The following is a 19,961-nucleotide window of genomic DNA, read 5'->3' on the forward strand; positions in this document are numbered from 1 at the left end:
GGGGTGGTGGAGCAGGCTACAAACTAGGAGGCCCATGGGAGAGGCTTTGTCATAAACCAGGTGACGGGCGATAGGGGCTGGACTCCCACAGAGCAAGGGGATGGGGAGCCAGGACAGACTAGCAAAATACAGAGAGATTCAGAATTGAGAATGTAAGTCGGATCTTCAGGTGTGGATGGAAGATGGGGGCTGCGAATCCCTGCTGATACTGCCGAGGTCATGAGCCATAGGAGGAGACAGGTTCTGGGAGGAAGAGGAGTGTTAACTTTGGCCAGTTAATTTTATCTGAGGGGCATCTAGCCCTGTTAGTTGTCCTTCTTGACTGTTCACTTCCACATGAACACCTTCAGCTCTGACCTCGAGCCTGAGCTGCAAACTGGAATTTCCAGGGGCCCAGAGAGCATTTCCGAATTCTTGCTGCCTCTAAAAGTGAAAGAAAGTGAAAGTCACTCGGTCGTGTCCGACTTTGTGACTCCATGGACCCTGGAGTCCATGGAATTCTCCAGGCCAGAATACTGGAGTGGGTAGCCTATCCCTTCTCCAGTAGCCTATCCCTTCTCCAGCATATCTTCCTGACCCAGGAGTCAAACCGGGGTCTCCTGCATTGCAGGCAGATTCCTTACCTACTGAGCTATCAGGGAAGCTGCTGCCTATAAGTAGTCCCCCAAACCTGTGCCTTGTGCATCTCGCTCTGTTGATGACATCACCATCCCTCTCAGGAGTGTCCTGGCTTCCTCTCGCCTGCTCACTCAAGTCACGTGGATCCTGTCTCCATAATGGCCTGCCTGTGGCCTCCCTTCGGCCCCCTTTTCCGCCAGGGCCCCCGTGATGTCCCACCATTTCCTCTCGCTTCCTGTCATTTCTATTATGATCCTTCCTATTGTCTGTTGTGATTCTCTATCGCTCAAAACTTTCCATTGCCTACTGATAAGTATACTCGTGTTATCTGGCTCTCAGTCCTTGCAATCCAGCCCCCGCTTACCTTTTTTTGCTCTTAATTTTCCCCACGTCCCAGCAGACACCCTTCTGTACGACTCCCATTGTCCTAGACCATCCCACGTCTTGTGCGTCTAGACCCAAGGCTGTCCTGCCTACAGCAACGCGTGTCTCCTGCCTCTGCCGGTCAAATCACACCCATCCTTCAAGGCCCTGATGAAATGCTTCCTCTCCACTCACTGCAATTCCTAGTTCACTGCCTCATCTCTTAACACACAGCACCCTGAGGCTGTCTGTTAAGAGGGCAGCTTTTCATCGCTGCGATGCATTGGTCTTCAGTAAATATGTGTTGAACTGAATTGGCTCAAAAACCATTCCTCAGATCAGGAACCTGCTGTGACTCCCCATTGTCCACCACTTCAGATCTGTTCCTAGTGGCTTCCCAGGTTCCATCTTCTAACTTTATTCCCCTGCTGTTCCCCTCAATATATTCCTTATTCAATTTCAACTCTGTGCCATTCTGCCTTCCCTCCCCTTATCTACCAGGATGGATAAACTATGCCTACTAATAAACTAATGTAGTGAAGTGTGTTAATCACTCAGTTGTGTCTGATTCTTTGCAACCCCAAGGACTGTATCCTGCCAGGCTCCTCTGTCCATGGAATTCTCAAGGCAAGAATACGGGGGTGGGTAGCCATTCCCTTCTCCAGGGGAATCTTCCTGATCCAGGGATCGAAGCCGGGTCTCCTGCATTTCAGGCAGATTCTTTATCATCTGAGCCACCAGGGAATAGTAACTAATATAATGTCAGTTTAAAATGATACCTTTTAGGGACTTCCTTGGTGGTCCAGTGGTTAAGAAATCACCTTCCAGTGCAGGGGACATGGGTTGGATCCCTGATTAGGAAACTAAGATCCCACAGGCTGTGGGGGAACTAAGCCCACATACTCTAGAGCCCGTGTGCCACAACTAGAGAAAGCCTATTTCAGTTAATTAAGTCCATGGAATTCTCCAGGCCAGAATACTGGAGTGAGTAGCCTTTCTCTTCTCCAGGGGATCTTCCCAACCCAGGGACTGAACCCAGGTCTCCCACATTGCAGGTGGATTCTTCACCAGCTGAGCCACAAGGGAAGCCCAAGAATACTGGAGTGGGTAGCCTATCCCTTCTCCAGGGGATCTTCCCGACCCAGGAATCGAACCTGGGTCTCCTGCATTGCAGGTGGATTCTTTACCAACTGAGCTATCAGAGAAAGCCGATGTGATGCAACTAATTGACTGTGCACTGCAATGAAGACCTAGCACAGTCAAAATAATAATAATATTAATAATAATAACACTATCTTTCACACATAGGTTGTCTTGTCTGTCGTTCTTTAAAACTGAAATTCTAATTCTGTTCGTAGTGGCGACCTGCTTCATTTTAAATGTTTCCTGGACTCTCTTGTAGCCAGGAAGTTCATGTCACAAAACGCTAGCCAGTGAGATGTACATGGAAGTCTCTGGGTGGGGTTCTTGGGAAAACTTGCTAAAGAGGACCAGGGCAGCCAGCACATACCCTTTGTTTTATCATCCTTCTTCAGTCTAGAATGCATACTCACTGCCAGGAGGTGTAGCAGCCAGTGTTGGAGCATAAACATGAAAACTCCATTCTCTGATGGGAGAGCTGAAAGCTATGTGGGCTTTGAGTCCCTGATGACCTCATGAAACTGTCCTACAACCATTTTCCCAGGTTGGTAAAAATTTATCCCACTTGAGAATTCCCAATGGTTAAAAATAGCCCCAGAATGGAATCACACTGTGTCAAAAGCCTAAATGTATGATAAGCATTTGCTTATGAGAGATTGTGTAACGTGTGGAAACAGTACAGAAAGACAGGTCTGTAGCCCAAGTCAGCCGAGAGTGCCACTCCTATTTCCTGAGAAAGGAAACCTTGCCTGGGAAGGAGATGAGTGACTTCATGAGCTGGAAAAGATGCTGGAAATGTCAGTCAAGGACTGCCTGACTCCATTGCTGATGGACCAGTCAAGGCCAAGATATGCTTTAGCCAATCAAGATAAAATATGCTCAAATTAGGTGTAGAAAAAACCAGGCATTAAGATTCAGAGGTTAGGGCAGATGTCTGAGCAGATGAGAATGCTTTCATGAAATCTGTGCCACATGGGTAAAGCTTTCCTATAGACCCAAAGTGGGCACATGATTCTCCAGGGGTGACCTGGACAATGCATGGTGGCCCACAGCTCTCAGCATCACTGGACCCCATGCTGAGAAAACTGTTTTCTTTCCAGTTCATTCTTCAGGTTTATCTATCCCTTGAATAGTTGATGTGTGTACTATGTACAAATTTCAGAAGTGTGTGTTCCACCTCTGCCCCCAGATTTCCCTCCTTTGAAGCAACCATTCAAAAATGCACAGTTTGGGGACTTCCCTGGCAGTCCAGCAGTTAAAACTCCAAACTTCCAATGTAGGGAGCTTGGGGTTCAATCCCTGGTTGAGGAACTAAGATCCCACATGTTGATGTGGTAGGGCCAAAAAAGAAACTGAAAAAAATAATAAAAAGAATAAGAAAAAGAAAATATTAAAAAAAAACAACTCCCCAATACAGTTTCTTGTGTATTTTTCCAGATGTGTTTCATGCATCTACAAATACATAAATTCATGTGTCCTCTTTTTAAAAAATAAATGGAACCATGCTATACACAACAGCTCTGTACTTTATTTCACTTTACATATCAGTGAGTTCCATATCGTACATGCCTCATTCTATCCTGTTGTACCGCTGGTATGTAATTTACCTGGCCCCCTATTGATGGGCTTACTTGTTTTCAACCCGTTTCCTATTAGAAGAATTGTTGCAATAAATATCTTTGTACCAATTTCATTTTGCATATTAATCAATCCATGCATTCCACAAATGTTTCCTGAGCACTTGTAGCACCAGACCAGCTCTCGACATGGGGTGTGTGTGTGTGTGTGTGTGTGTGTGTGTGTGTGTAGAGTAGTGAGCACAACAGATCCAGTTCTTGCGTCAGGGAGTGACATTCTGTAGAGCAGAAAGCCATAGGATAAATTCCTAGAAGTGGATCACACCTTCTTTCAGTTCTTCTAATGAAGTCAAGAAGAATCTCACTTTGGTGAGAAAGTCTCACTATAGTGTCAATATGTTTTTAATACGCTCTCTAATACCTGCTAATCTCTTTAAGACAGAGAGTGTCGGTCTTGATTTAGAGGCTTTGGCAGATCCCAGATTCTGCTTCGCTAGAATTTAAAAATAACAAGATTTGGTTTTATTTGCTCTACTTTTACATATATTTTCCATCTACAATCAAAGTATGAAGGTTCCTTTCCAAATAATTTAAGTTGAAAAAAAAAGTGAGTTAATTTAGAGAAGAATGCTAAATAAATAACAACATAGGTGGGAATTCAGAGGAGGGAGGGAAACCATGATGGTGATATTCAAATGACAGGTTGGGAAGCACTGATGGAAACAAAGCAAGGAGAAAAGATGAGGCTTTCTATACTGTATTCGATGTTTATTTTTGTATCCTCACTCATCTTTGGTATTGAAATGGTCATATTCTCTGTATTTCTTCCTAGACAGCTTGTTTATCATTTACTACTTCCTTGGTAATTTTTTTTTTTAATCTTTAGGCTGTGGCTCATGGCATGTGGGATCTTAGTCCCCCAACTAGGGATTGAACCCATATCCCCTGCATTGGCAGCACAGAGCTTTAACCACTGGACTACCTGGGAAGTTCCTGTTTGGTAATTCTTATGCTTAGATTTCATTGAGCTTCTGGTCATGAAAGGGTTTTGGTTTTGTATTGTTTGTTTGGTTTTTTTTTTGGATGAAATGTTTCCAACTTGCTTTCTCTCACGAAAGCTCTTCCACTTGAATTCCCCAGATGCCCGGCCTCTTTGTCATTGCCTGCTCTGGAGATACTTAGAAATGCCTTTGCCAGGGGCATTCAGGCAGTACCCTTAGTCAGATTTTCTTAATCTGGTTGAGACTTGCTCAATAATGCTCTTAAAGCATAAGATGATGAAATGACCAAACCCAAGTAGGCCTTCGAGGAGATTTCAAAGCCAGAACCTTCTGCACAGTCCCTACAACCACCAGTGGGCCTGTTATCACCCACAGCTTTTAGCAAAAGACACAGACAATTAGCTTGGTGGTTGCAAATGTAAACAAGAGCATATTTCACAAATGGGCTCTCTGTGCTGAGTAGGTGGTAGAAAGCCTCTGGCAGAGTTGTCCAGCTGTGCTCAGAGGGTGGGTGGTGCCTCAAGGCCCTGGAGAAGAGAACCTTTCTTGAGAGAGCTGAGAGGGGCCTCAGTCAAATGGAAGGGTGAGGTTGGGGGTGGGGGCAAGCAGAGATATGGGCCCCAAAGGAGCATCTGGGAGCTTGGAAACTGAAAAACAAAAGGGACTTCCCTGGTTGTCCAGTGGTGAAGAATCCATCTCGTAAAGCCAGGGGACATGGGTTCAGTCCCTGGCTGGGGAACTGACATCTCACATGCTGAGGAGTAACTAAACCTCCTGCAACCAGTGAGCCTGCATATCACAAGAAATAAAGTTAAAGAAACATAGAAACAAAAAAATAAGGCCATCCATTAATGCTTAAATCCTTGAACTTTGAGATTTGGTGGAGATTAATTATTGATAATTAATTATTGCAGACCTACCTTTTAGTACTGATTTAAGTATTTTGTGAGTACTTAACTCAGTGGTTCTCAAGCTTTTTTGCTGACTCAAAAATTTTTGAGAACCTCCAAAAAGGTTTTATTTCTGTGGATTATATCTCGTGGTGTGATGCTTAATATCTGGTTCTCTGGGAGAAAAATCCTGATCTGTAGTATTTGCCAATTCCCACGGTGTAAACTCTTCCACTGTGGCCCATTTTAAGATTCCCTCAGAAATAACCAAATGTGAAATGGGGAGAGACGTGCACAGTCAACAAGTCCCAGTACAGTCCCAAGCCAGTGCAAGCCGACGCCAACACAGTACAGTCCCAAGCCAGTGCAAGCCGACTCCAGCACAATACAGTCCCAAGCCAGTGCAAGCCGACGCCAACACAGTACAGTCCCAAGCCAGTGCAAGCCGACTCCAGCACAATACAGTCCCAAGCCAGTGCAAGCCGACCCCAGCACAATACAGTCCCAAGCCAGTGCAAGCCGACTCCAGCACACCGCTGGGGTATTTACTGATAATGCGCTTCTCTAGTTGTTCAGCGGTAAAGAATTCACCTGCAATGCAGAAGCCGCAGCAGACGTGGGTTCATTCCCTGGGTCGGGTAGATCTCCTTGAGGGGGGAATGGCAACCCACTCCAGCATTCTTGCCTAGAGAATCCTGTGGACATAGGAGGCTGGCAGGCTACAGTCCATAGGGTCACAAAGAGTTGGACATGACTGAAGTGATTTAGCACGCATGCAAGGTATTAGAAATTGAAATGGAGAAAAATTTAAACGGCATTCATTAAAAATACTAATAACAAACCGATTGCATGTCGGTATAAATAACATTCTTTGCAAAAATAACTGTTATTTTCCAAAATAAAAAAATATTTGGTAAAAAGGGTGACATTCTTTTCTAAAAAATATTTTTGTGATTCCTTGTAACATCTAATTTAATCAAAGACGGCTGGATTCACACATCTTCAGCATTCAATCTTGTCGCACATCATATGGTCTTTGGAAAGCACTGGAGAGCAATAAAGGTAAATAATGTTTTACTGTTACTATGAAAACAGTTTTGACTTCCTGGACCCCCAGACAAAATCCTGAGGACTTGCAGGGCTCCCTGGACCACACTTTAGGAATTGCTAATACATTTACTTTTCCAAACAGTCAAATGAGGCAGGGATCTTATTATCCCAATTTTATAGATGGGGAAACTGAGGAGTTAAGTAACTTACCCAAGGATACTTTGCTAGAAAGTGGCAAAGTCAGGATTCAAACACAGTTAATAGAGATGAGATTCAGCTAGGGACTGTCACTAGATGTATAATCTTGGAGACAGTTTCTCTGAGTCCGAGGCGTTGTCATCTGATGAACTCATTGTCATCCCCTAGGTTGGGTTAGACTTGACTTCATCCCTCACTCACAGGTCCCTCTGACAGTTCCCTTATCTGTGCTTCCTTAGCACTCTCTCTTTTTTCTGTCCACATGGCACTTTAACCTACACTATTGTGGAATTTTTTTTTTTTTAATTTTAAGTTCAGTTCCGTTCAGTCGCTCAGTCGTGTCCGACTCTTTGTGACCCCATGAATCGCAGCACGCCAGGCCTCCCTGTCTATCACCAACTCCCAGAGTTCACTTAGACTCACGTCCATTGAGTCAGTGATGCCATCCAGCCATCTCATCCTCTATTGTCCTCTTCTCCTCCTGCCTCCAATCCCTCTCAGCATCAGAGTCTTTTCCAATGAGCTAACTCTTCGCATGAGGTGGCCAAAGTACTGGAGTTTCAGCTTTAGCATGGCAACCCACTCCAGTACTCTTGCCTAGAAAATCCCATGGACGGAGGAGCCTGGTGTCCATGGGGTCGCAAAGAGTTGGACACGACTGAGTGACTTCACTTTCCAAAGAAATCCCAGGGCTGATCTCCTTCAGAATGGATTGGTTGGATCTGCTTGCAGTCCAAGGGACTCTCAAGAGTCTTCTCCAACACCACAGTTCAAAAGCATCAATTATTTGGCGCTCAGCTTTCTTCACAGTCCAACTCTCACATCCATACATGACCAGTGGAAAAACCATAGCCTTGACTAGACGGACCTACGTTGGCAAAGTAATGTCTCTGTTTTTCAATATGCTGTCTAGGTTGGTCATAACTTTTCTTCCAAGGAGTAAGCGTCTTTTAATTTCATGGCTGCAATCACCATCTGCAGTGATTTTGGAGCCCCCCAAAATAAAGTCTGACACTGTTTCCACTGTTTCCACTGTTTCCTCATCTATTTCCCATGAAGTGACGGGACCAGATGCCATGATCTTCATTTTCTGAATGTTGAGCTTTAAGCCAACTTTTTCACTCTCCTCTTTCACTTTCATCAAGAGGCTTTTTAGTTCCTCTTCACTTTCTGCCATAAGGGTGGTGTCATCTGCATATCTGAGGTTATTGAAATTTCTCCTGGCAGTCTTGATTCCAGCCTGTGCTTCTTCCAGCCCAGCGTTTCTCATGATGTACTCTGCATATAAGTTAAATAAACAGGGTGACAATATACAGCCTTGATGTACTCCTTTTTATGTTATGTGTATTTAAAATTATTTATTTATTTTTTTGTGAAAGGATCCACCAGGTCTTAGTTGTGGCATTCGGGATCTTAGTTGCAGCATGAGAATTCTTAGTTGCAGCATGTGGGATCTAGTTTCCTGATGAGGGATCAAACCTGGGCCCCCTGCATTGGGAGGGTGGAGTTTGAATCACTGGACCATCTGGAAAGTCCCATGTGGAATCATTTAACTGTCCCCATTGGACTGTACACACCATGAGGGCAGACACTGTATCTACCTTGGTTCCAGTAGTTTCATCAAGATCTGAAACAGTTGCTTAAAAAAAAATCTCTGCTGAAGGAAGAAATGAATCAATAAATACATGGACATTTCATGCCAAGGCAGGATGAGTCCCTCCTACCCAGAGTTCTTTTCTGTGGCTCCAGAGAGGGAAGAGTAGGGATGGGACAAGGAAGGGGGGTTATAATGCACGTATATACACTTGCTCTGAATTGTTGCATCACCAAAATCATAGGATGAATCACAAGCTAGAATTGTCTCTGCCTAAAACCTCCAAAGCAATTCAGGTCATTCTCTCTTTGCCCAAAGTCACCGGTACCTAATCTTCCCATCACTTGGCACTCAGACCCTCAGTTTTGGTAGTCTTCATCCTTCTGGAAAAAATCTCTATTTTCCTTTGTGCTGCTGGGGTGGGCTGCAGAACTCTCTGTTTTGTTTGTTTGTTTGTTTTTTTAAATATGTATTTATTTACTTTTGGCTGCATCAGGTAGGTTTTAGTTGCATCATGTGGGGTTTTAGTTGCAGGATGCAGGCTCTCTGTTGCAGTGAAGGCTTCTCTGTGTGTGGGCTTAAGTTGCTCCACGGGATGTAGCATGTCAGTTCCCAGACCAGGGATCGAACTCCCATCTCCTGCATTGGAAGGCAGATTCTTAACCACTGGACCACCAGGGAAAGTCCTCTCTGCCTTTTCCTTTCATATCCCAGCCTTTTTATTGTTATCAGCAATCCTCCCCTCTACCTTTTTCTGTTCCACCTAAAAAGGGTCAGGCATGCAAGAGTGAAGGTGTTCTTGTTCCAGTGCCCAGTATTACTTAGTACCTAATTAGTGGCTGCATTTCTGGAGGCTGGGGACGCTGGGGAGATGCAGCCTGGGCAGGTGGGAATCAGTTAGATGGAGGCCGCCTCTTTAGGAGCCTCTCAGCTTCCTCTTTCACTATCTATATGCGGTCCTTTCCAGCAGGGTGACCTTCTAGGATTCTCAGAAGCTGCTGAAGAGAAGTGTAATTGTGGGGGGAGGGAGGGGGGCAACATAAAGACCATCAACCAGGATTTTGCCTGGAAGGTCACAGGGCTTAACCAGAGACCTTTAAGAAGGAGCAAAAAGGAACTGAGAAAACAGCCAGGACTCTGCTCAGCCTGGAGTTCCTGGAATTCTGCTTTGTGTGTGAGCTTCCCGCGGCTGCCAAGGCCCCTCTGACTAACAGGAGATAAGAATGGGAAGCGACAGGGTGGGTGGAGAGGCAGCTTGGCCTGGAACTTCTCTGGGACACCTCCAGCTTTGGAGACCTGGGTCTCCTGAGAACCACATCCAGGAGGGTGGGTAGCTGTCTGCTGTGCAAGGGGCGGGGCAGTCTACAAGGCAGGTTCTCTTCTGACCCAGCATCCAGCTCTCTGCCTACCTGGTGTGGAGCAGGCTACCAATCTGAGGCCACTGTCTCTAGAGGGTCAGCTTCATATCATGACCTTTACCCAGGAAGGGATGGACCCCTGAACCCAGGGCCACTTTTATGATTTAGTACTTGCTGTCTTGAGTTGTGTCTGACTCTGCGATCCAATGGACTGCGGCACACCAGTCTTCCACTGTCCTTCAAAATCTCCCGGGGTTTGCTCAGACTCATGTTCATTAAATCAATGAGGCCATCCAACTATCTCATCTTCTGTCATTCTCTTCTCCTCCTGCAATCAATCTTTCCCAACATCAGGGTCTTTTCCAATGAGTTTGTCCTTCGCATCAGGTGGCCAAAGTACTGGAGCTTCAGCTTCAGCCTCAGTCCTTCCAATGAGTATTCAGAGTTGATTTCCTTTAGGAATGACTGGTTGGATCTCCTTGCTGTCCAAGGGACTCTTAAGAGTCTTCTCCAACACCACAGTTCCAAAGCATCAATTCTTCAGCGCTCAGCCTTCTTTGCATGATTATATGACATGACTACTGGAAAAACCAAGCTTTGACTGTGCGAACCTTTGTCGGAAGGTGGTGGATGCATGTGTCCTGATGCTACTTGTGTTTTAGGGGCTCAGAGCAGCTTTGTTTTCCCTCCCCTGCCCCCCAGCTCTCCCGGTCTTTAAACGCTCAGATAAGGTGCTTAATCCATCCATTCAACAAACACTTATTGAGTGCCTGCTATGACAAGTCCTGGATTCTGCATGATTCTACATTGCCTGCTGCAGGAGGCTTCCAATCTAGTGTCACTAAATAAGTAACTACAAAGAGTTGTGACCTGGTTGGTCTCATGGAGCTAGGGTGACCGTACCATTTAGTATTCTAACTAGGACACCACTGAGAGTAGAAGTGATTGCTGCAGGTTAAGTTCCCCAGGAAGCAGAGACTAAGATGGGGCCAGGGGCTGGATCTCATGAAGAAAGATTGTTAGGAGGGTTTTGGGGATCAATACCTGTGAAAAGGAAGGAACAGAAGCCAGACGGGGCAGAGGGAGAGGTTGAGAGGTGACAGAGTCTCAGTGAAAGCCTCAGCCAGCCTCACGGGGTGCCCAGAGCTTAAGCGGCCCGTCAGCCTCATCTTCAGCTGGGCCAGGGGGCCTGGCTTATATAACATCACGTGGAACAGTCAGTGGTTGCTGGAGATCAGAGGCCTCTGGAAGGAGGTATGACCTTGGGGGAGACTGTTCCTTTCAGCCGACGTGATGCCCAAAGAGGGGTGACAGCTGAAGGCATCTTCTGGTTGGCCTTCCCAACAGCTGGGGATTTGGATGGTACCTCACAGCATCCGCCACAGGGACTCGAAGACAACTCTGCCTGGGCGAGAGGCATAACCCAGGCTGTCCCTCGTGCTCACAGCAAGAGCACCGGCTGGGGGTTTCAGCTGGAACCCTGTACTGGTGCAGAGTGGCATGAAGCTCCAGGCAACAGGTACCACCTCAGGGCTGGTTCAATCTGCAACCTCTTAATCGCCAGCTCTCTTCCTTCCCTTCCTCTATTTCCTTTGCTTTAGGGCATCACTCGTGGCTTTTGCAGTCATTATATCTTTCACTTTGTATGCATCGTTATCATTTGATTTGTAGTGTAAATTATTTATTTACTTATTTATTTTTGGCTGCAGTGGGTCTTCATTGCGGCGTGGGCTTTCTCCAGGTGTGGTGTATGGGTTTCTCATAGCAGTGGCTTCTCTTGTACAGCTTGGGCTCTAGAGTGTCGGCTCAGTAGTTGTGGTTGCATGGGCTTAGGTGCTCCACAATATGTGGGATCTTCCCAACTAGGCATCGAACCCGTGTGTCTTGCATTGGCAGGTGGACTCTTAACCATTGAATCACCAGGGAAGTCCCAGGGGGTATACTTTTTATTCTCATTCCCACAACTGAACTATTAGGAAGTCCTTTGACTGTGATCTCCAAAACAGAGCCTCATTCTGTTCTGTTTCTCCATCTCCGCCTCTTTCCTAACTGCTGATATTGTTTTGATTTTGAACCAAATTGGCGAACAGCTTGGAGCTGCTGAAGAGACAGGTGATAATGTCAACAAAAAGGTGAGACCAGTGAAGGAGTCTTAAGGAGAACCTACGAACTAAACAAACTTCAGAAAAGCCACAAACATAATACCTGACCTGAAAAATCAGCACATTACCTGAAAGTTGAGGGTATTCCCTCTCTAGAGTAAATTGAGAGGCAGGGGGTCACAGTGGTTAGTGATATGGGCACAGAGGTCGAAATGCTTGGGTTTATGAAAACTTGAGCCAGCCTCTTGATTTCTCTGTGTCTCAGTTTGTCTGTAAAACAGTGCACACGTGCTAAGTTGCTTCGGTCATGTCCAAATCTTTATGAACCTGTAGACTGTAGCCCGTCAGAGTCCTCTGTCCATTCTCTAGGCAAGAATACTGGAGTGGGTTGCCATTCTTACTCCAGGGGATTTTCCCAACCCAGGGATTGAGCCTGCATCTCTTAGGTCTCCTGCACTGGCAGGCAGGTTCTTTATCACCTGGGAAGCCCCCTGTAAAACAGAGGTAATTGTAACAGAACTGTGGGTTTGACATTTAGAGCAGTGTCCTTGGGGCACATGGGAAGTACTCTTTCAGGGTTAGCTATTAGTATTACCCTGGGAGCTGCCATCTTGGTCCACATTCAGCATGGCAGATGTGGCTGTTGGTACCCCTGTTGGTCCTGCTCTTCCTTCTGTTCTTATCTCCAACACACTTGACCCAACTCATTTATCCATTCAAAATATATTTCTTGAGTGCCTACCCAGGGTACCAGGCACTAAATTATTGTTTCAATCTTCTGCATCCCACAAATCCTTGAACATCCCACAAATCCTTGAACATTCCACAGGTCCTGCCTTGGGTTTACATTTCTTGGAGATGAGAGGCCCTGTTCCCCTAGCCCCCATTTCTTATTTGTGCTCAGGGTCACCCAGATGTAAAGCCAGTTTCTATATGACCTGGCTACCTCTTGTCCTCCCTTTTCAGTTCAGTTCAGTCTCTCAGTCGTGTCCAACTCTTTGTGACCCCATGAACCGCAGCACACCAGGCTTCCCTGTCTATCACCAACTCCTGGAGTTCACCCAAACTCACGTCCATCGAGTCGGTGATGCCATCCAGCTATCTTATCCTCTGCCGTCCCCTTCTCCTCCTGCTCTCAATCTTTCCCAGCATCAGGGTCTTTTTCAATGAGTCAGCTCTTCACATCAGGTGGCCAAAGTATTGGAGTTTCAGCCTCAACATCATTCCTTCCAATGAGCACCCAGGGCTGATCTCCTTTAGGAGGGACTGGTTGGATCTCCTTGCAGTCCAGGGGACTCTCAAGAGTCTTCTCCAACACCACAGTTCAAAAGCACCAATTCTTCAGCACTCAGCTTTCTTTATGGTCTAACTCTCACATTTATACATGACTACTGGAAAAACCATAGCTTTGACTAGATGGATCTTTGTTGACAAAGTAATGTCTCTGCTTTTTAATATGCTATCTAGGTTGGTCATAACTTTCCTTCCAAGGAGTAAGCGTCTTTTAATTTCATGGCAATATTGCATAGGAACATGGAATGTTAGGTCCATGAATCAAGGCAAATTGGAAGTGGTCAAACAGGAGATGACAAGAGTGAACATCGACATTCTAGGAATCAGCAAACTAAGATGGACTGGAATGGGTGAATTTAACTCAGATGACCATTATATCTAGTACTGTAGGGAGGAATCCCTTAGAAGAAATGGAGTAACCATCATAGTCAACAAAAGAGTCCGAAATGCAGTACTCGGATGCAATCTCAAAAACAACAGAATTATCTCTGTTCATTTCCAAGGCAAACCATTCAGTATCACAGTAATCCAAGTCTATGCCCTGATGAGTAACGCTGAAGAAGCTGAAGTTGAATGATTTTGTGAAGACCCATGGTCATGTATGGATGTGAGAGTTGGACTGTGAAGAAAGCTGAGCGCCGAAGAATTGATGCTTTTGAACTGTGGTGTTGGAGAAGACTCTTGAGAGTCCCTTGGACTGCAAAGAGATCCAACCAATCCATCCTAAGGGAGATCAGTCCTGGGTGTTCATTGGAAGGACTGATACTAACGCTGAAACTCCAATACTTTGGCCACCTCATGCGAAGAGTTGACTCATTGGAAAAGACCCTGATGCTGGGAGGGACTGGGGGCAGGAGAAGGGGATGACAGAAGATAAGATGGCTGGATGGCATCACTGACTCGATGGACATGAGTCTGAGTGAACTCTGGGAGTTGGTGATGGACAGGGAGGCCTGGCGTGCTGCGATTCATGGGGTAGCAAAGTGTTGGACATGACTGAGTGACTGAACTGACTGACTGACTGACTGACTGACTGGACCTTCTAGAACTAACACCCAAAAAGATGTCCTTTTCATTATAGAGGACTGGAATGTAAAAGTAGGAAGACAAGAAACACCTGGAGTAACAGGCAAATTTGGCCTTGGAGTACAGAATGAAGCAGGGCAAAGGCTAATAGAGTTTTGCCAAGAGAACACACTGGTCATAGCATCCAACCACACAAGAGAATACTCTACACATGGACATCACCAGATGGTCAACACCGAAATCAGGTTGATTATATTCTTTGCAGCCAAAGATGGAGAAGCTCTATACAGTCAGCAAAAACGAGACTGGGAACTGACTATGGTTCAGATCATGAACTCCTTATTGCCAAATTCAGACTTAAATTGAAGAAAGAGGGGAAAACCACTAGACCATTCAGGTTTGACCTAAATCAAATCCTTATGACTATACAGTGGAAGTGAGAAATAGATTTAAGGGGCTAGATCTAATAGAGAGAGTGCCTGATGAACTATGGATGGAGGTTCATGACATTGTACAGGAGACAGGAATCAAGACCATCCCCAAGAAAAAGAAATGTCAAAAAGCAAAATGGCTGTCTGAGGAGGCCTTACAAATAGCTGTGAAAAGAAGAGAAGTGAAAAGCAAAGGAGAAAAGGAAAGGTATACCCATTTGAATGCAGAGTTCCAAAGAATAGCAAGGAGAGATAAGAAAGCCTTCCTCAGAGATCAATGCAAAGAAATAAAGGAAAATAATAGAATGGGAAAGACTAGAGATCTCTTCAAGAAAATTAGAGACACCAAAGGAACATTTCATGCAAAGATGGGCTCAATAAATGACAGAAATTGTATGGACCTAACAGAAGCAGAAGATATTAAGAAGAAGTGGCAAGAATACACAGAAGAACTGTACAAAAAGGATCTTCATGACCCAGATAATCATGATGGTGTGATCACTCACACTCACCTAGAGCCAGACATCCTGGAATGTGAAGTCAAGTGGTCCTTAGGAAGCATCACTACGAACAAAGCTAGTGGAAGTGATGGAATTCCAGTTGAGCTATTTCAAATCCTGAAAGATGATGCTGTAAAAGTGCCGCACTCAATATGTCAGCAAATTTGGAACACTCAGCAGTGGCCACAGGACTGGAAAAGGTCAGTTTTCATTCTAATCCCAAAGAAAGGCTATGTCTTCCCTTTTAGACCTCAGCTACTGGCTGAGACTGAGCATAGTGAAGGACCCCATGGATCCTTCCTCTTGGACTCCAGAAGGTTCGGTGGGAGGGGAAGTCCTTTGCAGCATGGAGCCCCGCTCTTTCATGTGACTGCATTCTTCACGGGGATCCTACCTTGCCCGTGGCCTTGTGTACTCCGGCCTGTGCCTTCTTTATCTGGATGTCTCGCCTGATGTCAGGAAAGGTCCTGGAAGGGATGAGGGAAATCAAAGAGAGCAAGGGGCAGAGCACGTGGAAGAAAGAAGTGAGGCCAAGTGAGGCAAGAGGTTGTAAAAGAGACTCTCTGGTGGTCCAGGGGTTAAGGCTTCCACCTTCCACTGCAGGGGGCACAGGTTCAGTCCTTGCATGGGGAAGCGAGATCCCATGTGCAAAAACAAAAGCAAAAACAAGAAAGGGCTGAAAGGGAAGAAGAGAGGAAGGTTGCCAATGACAACACTTGATATGAATTGAACGCATTGATGCCTCAGTCTGTATAATGGCCCTGGAAAGTCAGTATGGTTATCACCCCCATTTTCCAGGGGAGGAGACTGAAGCAAAGGTGAGTTATGAAACTTGCCCAAAGCCTTATGGCTTGTAAGTTCCAGCCCTGGAACTTGAACTCAGAATCTGACTCCACTCCCTAGAGCGGGGAAGGTGCAGACGTCCTACAAGGGCATCACCCCAAGGAGGCGGGTGTGTGCCTATCACACAGCTGGTGATCAGCAAACAGTGTTGAACGGATGGAGATTCAGGGGGGTTGAGGCTGAAGGCTGTGAACTGACACGATATAAATTCCTGGTGTCTGTCGGCACTGGCTAGTGAAGCATCTTACCTTCCCCACCCCGTAATTCCTCAGCCACCTTAATCAGGGCTGTAAAATCCACCTATCAGGAGGAGATCTGAATTAACCAGTTCTTGGTCCCCATGACCCACCCCTGCTGTGTGAGGAAGGAGGATGCTGTGGAGGGGGGCACAGCTTGACATTGGTCATTTCCTACCCTGGGGCCAGAGTGGAGGCACCTAGTTTCACTCTCTTCCATCAGAAACTAGGAATAGTTAAGTCCAGCCTCACAGGGTCTTTGTGGAGATGAAACTGCACAGGGGCAAAGCCTTGCGCAGGGCGGGGAGGCATCAATGGACGCTGTTATATTGCAGTTTCTGGTAACTAGTCCTACTGCTCAGATGGCTGAGGGGGTCTTTATGGTTGACAAAGGCCCTTCTGCTGCCGTCTCAGCCTGACATGGATCCTCAGCAGGCAGGCGCGCAGGCACTACAGACCTCCCTGTCTGTTTCACGGTTGAGCAAATTGAAGCTCAGAAGGTCAGAGAGGACAGGGAGGCCGTGTGGAGGCCTATGAGGGGGTCCACAGGGGTGTCAGAAAGAGAGGGCCCCCTCTGGGTCCCAGAGCCCAGTGTGCCTGCCTGCCTGCCCCTCCTCCCTCGGCTGCCGAGCCCATCCGCGTGGCTGGGATCTGCTGGCCCATAAATGGGTCCCCGTGTCTCTTTCCAGCAGCAGCCTGACCTCGTCTACTTGGAGAAAAACAGGAAGCTGGGCTCTGCCAGGAATCGGAACACACCCTTCCTCAGCTCTGGGCTGGAGGATGCTGCAGTGGTGGGGGGAGCCTGGGGACAGGACAAGGGACAGCATGTGTGGTAGGAGCTCTCGGCCAAGCCAGGGTGCCCAGGGCCCCACTGCCCTGCTGAGGGGCTTGCCTCAGTAGGCTGGTCTTGCTCCGGCCTGGCCTTGCTGAGAGCCCTCAGGGACCAGGAGCTGGGGAGTCAGGAGGAAGAGCTCCTGGCCTTCCTCTCCCAGTGGGAGCAAAATTATGGGGCACCAGGGCCACAGATGAGTTTTGCCTTTGTGAGCCCCCTTTCCCATTAAAAAAATACTAAAAAATATATGATATGACTAAATTGATATAAAAGTGAAAAGTGAAAGTCTCTCAGTCGTATTATCTAACTCTTTGGGACCCAGGCCAAAATACGAGAGTGGGTAGCTTTTTCCTCTTCCAGGGGATCTTCCCAATCCAGGGATTGAACCCAGGTCTCCCACATTGCACGCAGACTCTTTACCAGCTGAGCCACAAGGGAAGCCAAAGAATACTTAGGGAAGCCAAAGAATACTGGAGTGGGTAGCCTATCCCTTCTCCAGGGGATTTCCCCAACCCAGGAATTGAACCAGAGTCTCCTGAACTGCAGGTGGATTTTTTACCAACTGAGCTATCAGGGAAGACCTACATTTATATAAAGATGAATATAATCCAAGATGGATTCATGATTATATGATTAGGAAATACCAAATGATTTTATCCAATTTATCTTTTGGTTTTAAGATAAATTAAAATGAAAATATTCACATGGGCCCCTGAAAGTATCATGGGTCCTATGCCTAGAAAGTCATGCTCCCCGCTGTGGTCCCATAGCAAAGATATTAACATTCAGATTTTAGAGGGGAATGTCTGGCTTAGCCTAGAAATAGAACTTCACTGAGCCTCAGTTTCCTCTTCTGTAGAATGGAGGCATGAGAGTGTCTGACCCTGTGAAAAGTTTCTGTACAGGACCTGACCTCAAGGCTTCCCTACTGTTTTCACAGTGTCCGTGAACCTCAGAGCCTGAGGCAGACCAAGGGGTTTGGGGACACTCCCAGGGTTCCCACATCTTTAACTTCTCCCTCATATCCTGTCTGTCCGTCTTGGACCCCTACTTCAGAGTCTGACCCCAGGTAACAACGAACCTAATGAATGGTGCGGGTCCAGCTCACAAACCACTTCACCGCATGACCCCATCAGTCCTCAAAACAGCCCCAGGAGGCAGGTCTTATGTGATGGTTCCCCCCATTTTCCCAGCATGGACACTGACCATCAGAGAGGTTAGGTAACTTGTTCAAGGTCACACTGGCAGGGGCAGAGCTGGGACAAGAGTTTGGATGTGTCAGCCTTGACCTCAGTTGGCTCTGTTAAACCAGACACCACAAGGTGCCCACACAACCAGTGTACTTGTGTATGTGTGTGTTGGCTCTTCTGACAAGGTAGGTGGCAAGGATTGGAGGGGCTGGGGAAGGGCTTAGGACCTTCCCGGGATGTGCTGACAGGGCTTCATAGATGTAATAAGGCTCTTGGCATCACCCACGGGGGTCCCTGAGGATCCAGACTTTTGTCTTTGCCCTGCCTGGGGCCTCAGCCAGGACTGACTTCTTGGCTGTACTGCTCTAGATTTGCCCCCCTCTCCCCTCCCCGCCTCCTGTGCTTTTCTCCTCTTCATTCGCTGTGTCTTCAGTAGCAACATAGTTAGGTACCTACTGAGTCTAGAACCCCGGGGAGAGATGGCCACTGTTTTAGGTCAGAGCTCTAGGGTCATCTTTCATTTTTAAACTTTTTTTATTTAAAAACAATTTTACATCTTCAAACATATATACTTTCACAAATAGAGATACATTGACAAGTTGGTATTCACGTAAGATTAAAGTAAAGAAGTCAGGCTCAGTACTAAGATGAATTCCCTCATAAATATTGTCTAAGTACAAAAACTGTCTACCTCATAGTGTAAAGAGAACTCCTTTTAAAGTCCTTGAAACAGAGACTGAATTGCCAGCTGGTAGGGATGGTTCGGGTTAAGGTTTTTTATTTCTGTGATGTTTCTAATTAAAACCTCCCAGCTTCTCTAGCGGAATTAGGCCACTTTGGTCTCTTGTTATTTTGGTGTTTCCTAAGAATCTGAGCTGGGGCTGGATGACGAATGTGCTCCTCACCCCTTTGCGCTTGGACTCTGTGGGCTGGTGGCCTGACGTGCCACTGGTCTAGCCCCTCCTTTGTCAGAAGAGGAAGAGGGTGGGAGTGGGGAGGACAGGTCACCCAGCTCATGGGTGCCGAGATGGGAGGAGAATCCACTGGCTGGGGGGGGTGGTCTCTAGTAGTGTCAGTTGCTCAGTCGTGTCCGACTCTTTGCAACCCCACAGACTGTAGCCCACCAGGGTCCTCTGTTCATGGGATTCTCCAGGCAAGAATACTGGAGTGGATTGCCATTTCTTTCTCCAGGGGATCTTCCCAACCCAGGGATCGAACCCAGGTCTCCTGCATTGCCAGCAAATTCTTAACCGTCTGAGCTACAGGAAATGCTGGGCGGGGTGGTGGTGGTGGTGGTGAATGACCCAAATCTGATCCTGTCACTGTTCTGCCTGAAACCCTCAGGGGCCCTCCTGGCTTGTGTGCCTCCCCAACCCAGCAGGACTGTGCCGCCTGCCCACTGGAACCAGCTGGCTCCTCCACCATGTCTCACTTCCTGCCCCTCTGGCTGAAGCAGGCGGATGCTTGTTACTCCCATTCCAGCCTCCTTGCAACATTCTTCCCAGCCTTCAGCATCTGGAAATGACCTATTTCTGTCCATCAGTGTTTGCATAGAGTCTTTGGATTGAGGGTATCTGCCTCACTGGGTTGTAAGCTCCCTGACGGCCAGGCCCTGACTGGTCCTGCACACCACTCTATACACAGCGCCTGGCTCAAGGTCAGCCTACAAGAGGCATGTGGGAAATATTCCTTGACACCATTATTATATTTATACATATA

The 19,961-nt window shown here is 46.7% G+C and overlaps 1 pseudogene; it reads left to right on the forward strand.

Moving 5' to 3' along the window:
• The window catches only part of LOC128065454 (39S ribosomal protein L13, mitochondrial-like), a 49,824-nt pseudogene that overhangs the window by 422 nt on the left and 29,441 nt on the right, over positions 1–19,961 (forward strand).

Source organism: Budorcas taxicolor, chromosome 19, assembly GCF_023091745.1.
Source record: "Budorcas taxicolor isolate Tak-1 chromosome 19, Takin1.1, whole genome shotgun sequence".
Taxonomy (NCBI): domain Eukaryota; kingdom Metazoa; phylum Chordata; class Mammalia; order Artiodactyla; family Bovidae; genus Budorcas; species Budorcas taxicolor.